Genomic DNA, 11,476 nt, shown 5'->3' with positions numbered 1-11,476 from the left:
CAGTTTTGTAACTTGAGAGCTGGAGACAGCATGAACTCGTGCTAATCTATGCAGGAAAAACCCTATAAAACTTAAGTTCAATTCATACTATAAATACCTGTGACATATGCTCTGTATATTGCATACTGCACTCAGTATATACTGTATACTGGATGAAGTAGCCTCCTTTGGTAGCTAGCTAGTTAGCGAGCTAACCGACAAAAAGATAACGTATAAAAGATCTACATAGATAGATGTTTTAGATAGTACGATTAGTTAGTTAAACTAATGTATCTAGGAAATTGTACACCATTTTAAACAAATTCAAAGATAACAAAAAGAGAAGTTGCTACCTTTTCGAATTACCTCACAAAAGTCTGCTTCACACAGAAACGTGGAGATATATATAGAGAGAGAGAGAGAGAGCGAGAGCGAGAGCGAGAGAGAGAGAGAGAGGAAGGGGCTGGAATCATCTTTCTTTTCCCTCGTTCGCATTAAAGATCCCATTTAGATTAGATACATTCCCCCATTCCAGCTGTCCTTCATTAACCTCCTCCCTCAGCGCGTTCATCGAGAAACTACAAGACACTGTTGACGTGCTTCCCTCATATACATAGCTTAGCATCCAAACATCCCAAATACACATTGATAGTGGGTGTTCAATCACCAAATACCTTCATTTCAGTAGACATTTTTTCAGAAGTCTTTTCTGCGGCCAAACCGTACAATTCACGTTATGAAAACCGATCTCAAAATGTCACATGAACAGGGGCAGCTTTTACCACTAAGCAATCCACGCTAATGAGTTGGTCCCGAGGTCGGGGAGGGGGGGGTCTGCTGGCATCAAGCAGTCGGCTGAAATAAACAGGATGTTCACTTCTGACTTAAGTGAGAAGATAGGTAAAGATTCTAAAGGGTTGGTCAATGTTGTATCTTGCAGTCAAAAATTAAAATGAGTTTTATTAGGGCCCCCAGACAAAACATTGCTTGGGGCCCAGAAACACCACTGCTCGTGAGAGGATTTTTGTTTCCCAGAATGACCCAAAGTCAATCAGTTAAACTACTTGTAGCAAAAATTCTGGAATAGGAGCAGGATTGATCGAGCGGCAGATGCGCTGTTTCACAGTTTAAAACCAGCCCACGAAGCTCTGTGTACTGTTACAGCGAACAGACACCTGGGCCTAGAGCAGAGCCAGCAGCACAAAGCTGTGCCGTTCGGGCGGTTTTATTTAACACTCGGCAGCATAACCGAGGGGTCGACTCACGATGAGGCAGAACGGGCGAGGAGCGGCAGCTGTCGTGTTGCGTAACGCGAGCACTCGAAGTTAGCGGCGTGGGGTGTTCACAGCGCCCGTCTGCGCAACCCACCTGGCAACGTGGACCTTGGCAGATATCGCCTTTTTGTCATTCTTGCCGCGCAGCACAGATATGTCGATTTACGGTAAATGCGAAATGACAGCTGTGTTAGGAGCAGCACGTCTTGTAAGTTCTTCATTAGCACTTCCGTTTAAAAGTAGGCTATATTTGGCGCGTTAAAGCAGCAGTATCAAGTATGTCCGGTGGATCTGATGAATAGGAGTTGATCGTAAACAAAGTAGGTATGAGAAGCGTCTAACACTTTATTTATTTATTTATTTATTTATTTAATCAGACTTACTGTTTGCCCTTCCAAAAAAAAGTCCGGTTTAACCCGTTTGAGAGAAGACACCATGATATGATTAAATGTCTCCCTTTGGCCACACCAACTGAAAACACAAGGGGAATATGTGCCAAGGTCATAACTTTCTGCCCGGGGCTGTGTCTGTGATTTTGTTTGTGTTTACCTCAATTGCTTCTCTTTGCCCACAGTCAGTATGAAGTTTAAGAGGTGTGGCAGTAGAACATTAGTAACGGGGCCCTTCAGCACGTCTGGCCGTAATCTGTTGCATTGACACTCCCGAGGATCAAAAGCAACGAGCAACTGCCTGTTTAATAAACGCGGAGCTTACGCTGCAGTATCGCCTTAACTATGATTCATTACTGCCACAGTATCACAGCATGTATGGAAATAAAAGAGGCTCCACTAAATTGCTAGGAATGTAAATAGTTTCTGTATTACACGTCAATAAGTCCATTTTCAATATGATTTTTTTTTTAATACTAATTAAAAAATAAATGAAAAAGAAAACTTAAATTATCACCAGTAGCTGTGGGGTTTACATACTAGAAATATACAGTGAGATTTTATTCATTAGTGTATATATTTTCCTTAACACCTCTAAATGTTGAAATCTTCCAAGGTAAATCAACTTTTCCCCTGCTATTCAAATAACAATTCCAAAGTGATTATTCTATAACACTATCTAAGGTTCTGGAGACAAACAGACAGTTAAGAGCTTAACTCTCAAATATATTTACAAAAGAGAAGCCTACAACTAACAGTCCTGATTTCCCAAATACACTGAGTGATCCTTTTATTGCATATACCTGATCGATTGCAGGACCTAGTAAGATGCCATGATGTTTACAGTCAGTTGTAAATTGTAATCCACCATTCCCGGCAGCAGTTTTATTTGGAAGACAGCGGGCAGGCAGTACTGGAGTCCTGTAGCCAGTGTACATTGTGTGTATTGGTCTCTTTTGTGAGTGACCTGGTTTTTGCCAAAAGGCAGGTATAAGCTGGAAGCTTTTAATATACATTTGTATTGTAAATGCACTTTCAAATACTGTTTATGCAAATGCCCATGAATGCAAGATAGAGTAATACACAATACATACAGTATTGTTTTACAGTAATACATACATGCCATATTGACATGCACCTGCTTTAAAAAAAAAAAGCTACTGGGAAATCTGTGCAGAGAATACAAGACGAGTGATCATCAGTGAACAAAATTCTGAGTAGATATCTGACTAAAAAATGACTGGAATCCTATACATACAGCTATAGAGTGGGCACACGAAGTAAAATGGGCAAGTGGTGTTAGTTGGTGAGTGTTTCTCACTCCAGGTGATGGAAACTGAAATTGTCTGTAAAATTCTAGTTTTATACATTACAATCTTATCTTATATCAACAAAGATTTTTAAGTATTAAAGCAATTTTTATAATAAATCACTTGAATTGATATGTGACCACTGATGTGCCCCTCAGTTTTACCCTGCATATGACCAAGTTTCTTTCACACATCTCACATAATTCTTTGCAAATGTTTAAAAAAAAAAGACTGAGAGGTTGTTTAAGTCCTCACTCCTGTCACTCGTCCAAAATGGGCGTCCCCCTGACTGTCACTCATTTTGCACTGAAGAAATGGCACCCAGAGGAAAGGGAGAATGAGCATGCCTATGAAATGAGATTCACTGTATGTCTTCTGAATCCCCTAGTGACCACCACAAAAGCATTCTGGGATTGTTGGAGAGATCACAGGTAAATGTCCTCAGAACTTCTCTACGTAATGAAGTCTTCATATTTTTCCCTTGGAGTGTGATGTGATCTATTATTCATTCAGTTGCAGTTAGCTTGAGGGACTGCCCAGTGCAGAGGAACTGGGCTGGGACCTGACTGTTTACAACAGAAGCTCATCTCTTCAAAACGACAGAAGGTTGATGATATAAAAGCACCCATACCATAGTAACTAAATCCTTAGTCAAATGATATATTGGAAATGAGTTTCCTTATATAAAGATCATTCTCCTTGAATAGGGATCTTGAAGCGTAGTGCAAGGAAGTGAATTTGGAACATCTGCATCCTCTGTAGATAAGAACCTTGTGCATGCTCACAAGTGTCTAGTGTACCTTCCATGTGCCTGTTTAGAAAAGGATAACAAAATTGAAAAAAGTGCACTGTAAGCTGTAAACTGTTTAGTTTAAACAATGTTTGTGTTAAGAATGTCACCTCTCAGTGCTTCATTGCTAGTTACCACATGTGTGGCAATCCTGGCTGGCTGACAGTATAAAGTAGCCCTATGTGCTTAATAACCTCTTTTTTTTCTTGAAAAAGACAGCAAATACTAATAAATGTTTTAAGTGACCTTTAATTTTCAATTCAAAATAGCCAGCAAGTAGTAGTGGATATGATCATTTTTAGTTCTTGGCCTCAGTTATTGTTACTAAATACAACAGTCTAAATTTTAAAGGATTATTATGTAATATGTGTCAATGGTATGTAAAAAAAAAAAAAAAAAAAAAAAAGGTATCAAATATACTAAATACCACTTCGGGAGACCAGAGCCTATCCCAGTGGCATGGTGGGAACCAACCCCAGACAAGGTGGGAACAGGGTACACGTGTCCACACACACCCACTAACTCACACCGGGCCAATTTAGAGACTCAGTTCAACCCATCACACCTTTGGAATGTGAGAGGAACTAAAGTTCCCATAGGAGATGGTCACAGGCACAAGGAGAATGTCCTAGAACGTTTCAATTTTTTAATACTAAAAATATTGAACATACATGCTAATAGCCAATAATAAAGGATCTGTATGTGTCAAATACAAATACAAAGTAGGTGAAAGAGAATATGTATGAAAGGAATTTGTAAACATGTATAAAAATGTATTATATAAAAAAAATGTCATGATATAATCATGATAAAATTATATAATCTGTAGTCTAATTAAATTACGGTATTTTGTGGTGCATATATCTGACATAACCTGGGCCCATTTCCATTTCATTTGCAAACAATAGTTATAAAGAAACACCAAAGAACATAAGCAAAGCAAAAAAGGGGGAAAGAAAGTTTTAGTGGTTATTTTGTTTGTTTGTTTGTTTTGCTTTTTTGTTTTCTAATACTAGACCTACACTAAGCATGACAGTGGGCCAAACTGGACTGATTTATTGCATAGCCCTGTAGGTTCCTCACCCCTTCTCTTCTTGGTGCTGCAGTAAAGATCCCAGCAGCTGCGTCTTAATAAAAGTAATGAGAAATTCCACTTGCTGACATATCTATTAAAGTACCAATTTACTTTCCAGAACTGCTGCAGGTGATATTTATGATGCAAAAGTACACGAGGATGGGGGTTCTGACGACACAGTCATTAAAAGAAAATGGGGCTGCATTTGCATTTTGAGTGTCTCTGTTTAAAGATGAGTTTTAGACACGGTGAGCGCCCTCACCTTAAGTGTCTCACTCTGGCTAGAGGCAAGAATCCTTTGTAATGACACATCTGGGCTGTAACATTAGCCAATTTTATGAGTAATGCTGTAGTTGAAGATACATAGCTCTCTCTACAGACCCATCTTAAGTCCTGATGAAGAATGATACCATGGGAATTATTACATTTTATACAATATATAAGGATATACATAAAAGTCCCCATATAACCCAAAACATAATGCAAAAATCACACATCCAGCTGGCAAATGGCCAAAGCTAACTTTGTTGTAGCCCCCTTTGTTGTAGACTAATATTATTAAAAAAAAAGGATGACAGGCATGATGCAGGATCACCCTGATCCTCTGACCAGTTTATATAGAACAGAAACAGCAACAACAGCAATAATATCATCACAGTCTGGTTTGGGAACAGCACCAAACAGGACAGACAAGCACTCCAAAGGGTGGTGTGTTCAGCAGAGTGCATCACTCATACGGAACTTCCTGACCTGCAGACCATCTACTACAAGCGGTACCGGACCAAGGCCAGGAGGATTGTGAAGGACCCCACCCATCCCAACAATAGGCTCTTCTCTCTGTTGAGGTCAGGGAAGTGCTTTCGCTCCCTGAAGACCAAGACAGAGAGACTGAAGAGGAGTTTCTTCCCACAGGCCATTCGGGCCCTAAATCAGGGAAACTGATAAACTGTGGGGACCACCACTGCCATGTAACATAACTGTAAATATGTTCAATTACCACCATGTAACATATAACTGTAAATATGTCAATTACAAGAACTGTACATTGTGTACATACATATATACATATCCATAGATACATTGTATATTGTGTATATAAACATAATATACATATATTGTACATACATTAATATATTTTTTTGTGTGTGTGTGTGTGTGTGTGTGTATATATATATATATATATATATATATATATATATATATATATATATATATATATATTTATTTATTTATTTATTTATTTTTTTTTTTTTCCCCCCTCTATGCACCCCTGTTTTTCTTTTTCCTCAGTTTGGACAGAGCACTCTCAACCATTTCACTGCGAGTTATACTGTGTATGACTATGTATGTGACAAATAAATCGAACTTGAACTTGAACTTGAATAATAATAATAATAATAATAATAATAATAAAACAAAGGATCCAAATGGTTATTAGCTCAGTTCCTGTTGCTAAACTGCGAGATATATTAGCACAGCCCAAACATATTCATCCATAAATAATGGTGTGGCGTCTTATGGGGGCATCTGCCTCTTTGGCCTTGTATTGGCGCTTCAGGAGTGAGTCCTCATGATAAAAAGCATCTGCATTTTTTCTGTTGCAACTGCTACACAATAAAAGATTCTACATGCACCACTGTTAAAAGCAGGGTAAGGATTTGGCTTTGGAAAATGGAGATGCTGGACAGACGCTATGTATTATTTCATATGTTGAATCTATGGAGATAGTATAATTAATTAGTCAATAATGTAAAAAAGAAAAAAAGTGAAACACATTGCTCTCTGTGCAGTATTACATCAATGCTGTGAGCTGATCTAAATCGCATGTTGAGCAATGCAGTGTTATACACAAGGCTTAAACGATATAAATGAGTAACGAGAAAGGGAAAACCTGGTCATTGGTGTGCAAAAGATATTTACCCCTGAGAGTGAACACCTGTTATCTTGTCATTATATGAATCATGCCATCAAAATAATTGGCAAGTATGTGAGCTTCCTGTGATTTGAGCAACTAGCTGTCAAGCAGGTAGATATCTACGGTCATGCTAAATGAATGCGCACAGAGTTGGCCTTCTGCATAAATCTCCATCCATAAAGCAAGCCAAACTGGGTTATTACATGAGCCTCATCAAAAACAGGTCCACTTCACACATCTCTCTTTCTCGCTCTCTCTTGCTCCCCCCCCCCCCCCCCCACACACACACAATCATGGACAGAAATGGAGGGAGTAGGGTGAAGGGGTATATTTGACATGACCATCACACACTTCTCTCTCTGAGCTGCTGATGATGTCCAATTCCAGCCTATTTTAATGAGTGATTGTAGAACTGTGTAGAAAAGGCTGAGTGGCTGATAAACACAGTTTCATTTGATTGTTGATCAAAAAGAAGTAAATATAGATATGCAAAAAAAAAAAAAAAAAAACCTGACCACTGCTGTCTACGCATGTAGATTTGAAATATACACCCATTGAAGGCCTCTTGAAATTAAGCTCTTTCAAATGGATAATAGTATTTGGATGTAGGGAATCACAGATTGAGTAACACTATCTTGGAATAAACTGTCCAGAAAGGTGTGTGATAAAACCCTTTTGCCATCTCAGGTCTGTTTAATGGCTACATGGTGTGCATGACATTGCAGATCTATATTAAAATCAAGCCAGGGTTTACATTGCTCAGATAGGGATCACAGTCAACCACTGTGCTTTTCTCCCTGGGCAGGGCAATATCTGTGTTTGTCAAGAGAGATAGGATCCGATGGGAAAACAAAAGGAAATTGTAACGATGCATTTCCACTACAACTCCTGGGGGAAGGTTCACAAAAAAAGAATAAATAAATAAATAAATAGATAAATAAATAAAAACGGCACTCTTTCTCGTTTGTGCATATTATTGTGTTTTTAAGTGCCGTTTCTTTGATAAGAAGGGTTTTGCAGAAAGGGTATGAGCACTAGAATGGTGCACCACACCAGTGATGAGACCTCCTGAGCAGAGGCACTGCATAGTACATGGGAAAAGCCAGCAGCCCACCCCATTTCTTCTCCCTCATAGTAATTTATTGTATTTGATGGTGGTAGTCACTGCACTTATTTCACTGTAGATTCTACTCAGGATTGTGTGATAAATTTCTATTAATGTGACTGTTTGTAGATTTTTATGATGATTTGTCTTGAGGATGCTGCCAAGATTTTTTTTATTATTATTACTTATGATGGATGACTGAGTTGTACTGGTACTGTGATTCTTTTGTTGAATTCTCTCTCTCTCTCTCTCTCTCTCTCTCTCTCACACACACACACACACACACACACACACTTTAAAAAGCATTAAATATAATTAGTAAAAAATATCATTTTAATGTATATTTAAAATATAAATATATAAAATATACAAGTTTGTCTCATAGTCTTTTCTAAAGTCCCTTCCTACTCATTTTGAGTAATTTACAATTAACTCGTAGACAAAGAATGATACCAGTGTTTTCAGTTGAGTGATTTTTTAAAATGCTATTTTTGCTATTTGCTTCGGATGGATTTGAGGTGGGCGGGACTTATATTAGCATATGCGACGTTAGCCTGCCAAACTACCAATCAGAATTAAATAAATGTTACCGTCATTAGCTCAGCCAGTCACACGGCCTAAGTTCGGTGAAACGCTAAACGTGAATGGCGGATGAACGCCCTCCTCAGCAGGCCTGCGTTTCCCGCGTCATCCAGTTGAAATTGACTTGAGTACCGGCAACACCAATCTCGGCAACTTTTCTCCAGGAATTTTTGCCTGTAATTTGGCAAGGATCAACAAGGAGGGGAATCTTGATACTGCAGTAAAACATTTTCTCTCTGTTCCACCTGAAACGTTTGAAAACGGAACAAATGTTTCAAATGTAGCATTGTTGACACTAATCATGCGAACAGCGGCAATCTTCTGACTGAATAGATCGCGCTGGCCAGATTAATTTACATAAAGTTCAGCCAGGCTCAACTTTTTATAAGTCTAAAAGCGGATGTGTAAATGAATCCGAAGGTTAAAGGTGCACACATGGATGTTCAATACGATATTTTGTACACATTTGCAATTTTAAAAATATTCCATTTGTAGATACATTTTAAATCGCGGACATCCTCTACAATAATACTTGCTAACAGACCTTGTGAAACCGCTCTCCCATCTGAAAACACATGGGTCCTTTCCTACACACAATTCAGCCTCTTAAAGACTGACCGAACTTTAGCTAAACCAGGTAGTTTAGCATGTTTGGTCTAATGGAGTCCCATGGCTTAAACATGGCTAAAGAACCTTCATCGTGCCTGCGGTGGTCCTCACCACCTCTACTAACATATTCTGACAGCTCGAATCATTTAGCTACTATTAAATTGCTTTACATTAATACATATATTTCTTGAACATTGATAAGTGCTTAATCCAGTGTAGGTCTTTACTGTTTAAAAATGTATCTGCATCAAACCAAATTGACAAGCTTTAAATTTTGCTGGATTTTGACCTGGTTAATAGTAAAGGGGCGATGCTGTGACAGTACCTCTCAGAGAATTCTAAAAACAGCACAAACTAAAAATGCAACCAAAAATAAAAACCCATAAATATGCGCATCATAGTTAAACCTCTTAGAAAAATTACAATATATTTTCCCGCTCTTCTTCACGACGTTGTAAACAGGGACTCGAATGACTGGCACATCTCTGAAAAATGCATTAAAATGAGAACCTTTATCGGGGTTTGCAACACGCATATTAAGAGCAAAGTTCTGTCTTTCGCTGGCTTTGTCGCAGCAGAAGTTTGCACAGAAGCCTCTCTAACATCAGCCCTGGAAGAACCAATTACTATTGATTTTCTTACGACGTTCCACTGCACTCCACGGGCTATGTCACGGGATGGGGGACAAAAGGAGATAAAACCACAGGTGAATTACAAAAGTAACTCGCTTTACTGTGGCCGACTGAAATTGAGTGCAAAAAGGGGGAAGAGGGAACGGTAGGCATAGTGAATGGGAGTAAATGTCTTCCTCTGTCATGCAACGGTTGGTTTGCAGACGCACGTGGCCTCCACCACCTTGTTTCGAGGGGACATCTAGGAGGTAAAGGACTGGTTATAAGGCACATCACACCGATAACGGATACAACGCCTAACAGTTAGTAAAGTTGTAATGTTGCCGGAGTTTCTACCATATTTTCTGCGCCATTACTGGCATTGCTATTAACGTTACCTGCTTGTTTCCCTCCCGCTAAACAAGAGCAGTCTTCTCACAATGCAATGTGGAGGGCAGTGCACACACCAGGGAGGGCTCAGTTCATCAGTATGCTACACATTTTTCATTGTTTCAGCGTTCTCTTGCCCTTGACAAGAGGCCCGCAGTAACTGACAAATTTGCACCTCAAAAAGGTAAATAAGCATAATTTGATGGCCATGTTTATTTTTTGTGCATTTACTTAGAGTCAAAGAAACAAGGTGTTTGACTTCTTTTGATTCTGAGCAGCTTTCCCTAGACACAAAGACTGCTTACAAAACACTTGTCCTGACCTTCTGAAAGCTTGCAGCTAAGCCGCCGAAGCCATGGAGACAAAGTGAATCTTGAACAGTGTAAGATTTTGTATGACAAAACAGGATGTGAAGCGAGTCATTTATTTACCAAGGGTTTCCCAAAGCGGAGACGCCATCTTGCAAGAAAAACAGCAACTGATGCAGTAGAGTTCAGCAGAGCAAGAGGGAAACCCCTGCTGGGTTATTTTCCAACATCCTTTAAATGCTTCCAGCCCAGGACCCACCACTAGCCCATGACTGTACACAATGAGGATGACTAGGGGCCACAGTGACCCAGTCTAGCCCGAGGAAAGCACGTTTGGGTGAAGATAAGAGACACAGCAAATACAGGACTTGTGGGGAAATTGAGCCCTGTTGGAACTGGGGGTGGGGGTTGTTATCATGGCAGATCTGAAAAGAACTTGCAAGATGCAGGAGCCCTTTCTGTGAATGGGGTCAGGGGCGAAGCTACAGAGGTCACCGCACAGATTCAAAGAGCGATAACTAGAGCTTCTAGAGGAGCAGATATGCTGTATCTTTACAAAGTAGAGGAAGAGAGAATTTGAAATGCTTTTCATGGAGAAATATCAGATCTTCTGGCAGTTCTGCACTCTTTAGCGAGACTGCTTGCTCAAAAACTGCTTGCACTACTACTGAGCAATTTGAAAACTGAGAAAACTTAAGCTAAAAGCAGGTGGTAAATATTTTAGTTATCCCTTAAGGCTTGGGATGCTACCGAAGGATAAGTCTGGGGGAAAAATGATTCCTACTGGCAGTCAGAACTCTTGTCTGTACTTCAAATCATATTTCAGGATAAACCATATCTAAACTTATTTGGTAGAATAGCATTTTCACATTGCAGACAAAAAAAAACCCTTTGTATTGAAGAGATTATTCAGTGTTAATTATAGTATACCGATGTGATACAGCTGCACAGAAAAAAAGGAAAATTGTAAAAGTAAATGCTGACGCTGTAGAAAATGACCCATTTTAGACACTTCACAGTACAAGCTAAGCAAAAGGCTCCACCTAGCGGACAACTTTACCTAATACAATGTTGTACCAGCACTGGCTGGTAATGGATAGTATTCATACATTTTGTTCTCAGAATCAGCATCAAGATGC

The 11,476-nt window shown here is 39.3% G+C and overlaps 1 long non-coding RNA gene across 1 annotated transcript; it reads left to right on the top strand.

Annotated features, from left to right (window-relative positions):
- Nucleotides 1–1,187: 1,187 nt before the first annotated feature.
- Nucleotides 1,188–5,929, top strand: LOC113575606 (uncharacterized). The gene is made up of 3 exons (XR_003410435.3): nt 1,188–1,573; nt 3,341–3,383; nt 3,466–5,929. It is a non-coding gene; the product is annotated as an uncharacterized LOC113575606 (long non-coding RNA).
- Nucleotides 5,930–11,476: the final 5,547 nt, after the last annotated feature.

Source organism: Electrophorus electricus, chromosome 2 (genome assembly GCF_041902795.1).
Source record: "Electrophorus electricus isolate QZ-2024a chromosome 2, ASM4190279v1, whole genome shotgun sequence".
Lineage (NCBI taxonomy): Eukaryota > Metazoa > Chordata > Actinopteri > Gymnotiformes > Gymnotidae > Electrophorus > Electrophorus electricus.
Note: the sequence above shows the minus strand (reverse complement) of the source record. Positions and strands in the feature narration are given on the sequence as shown.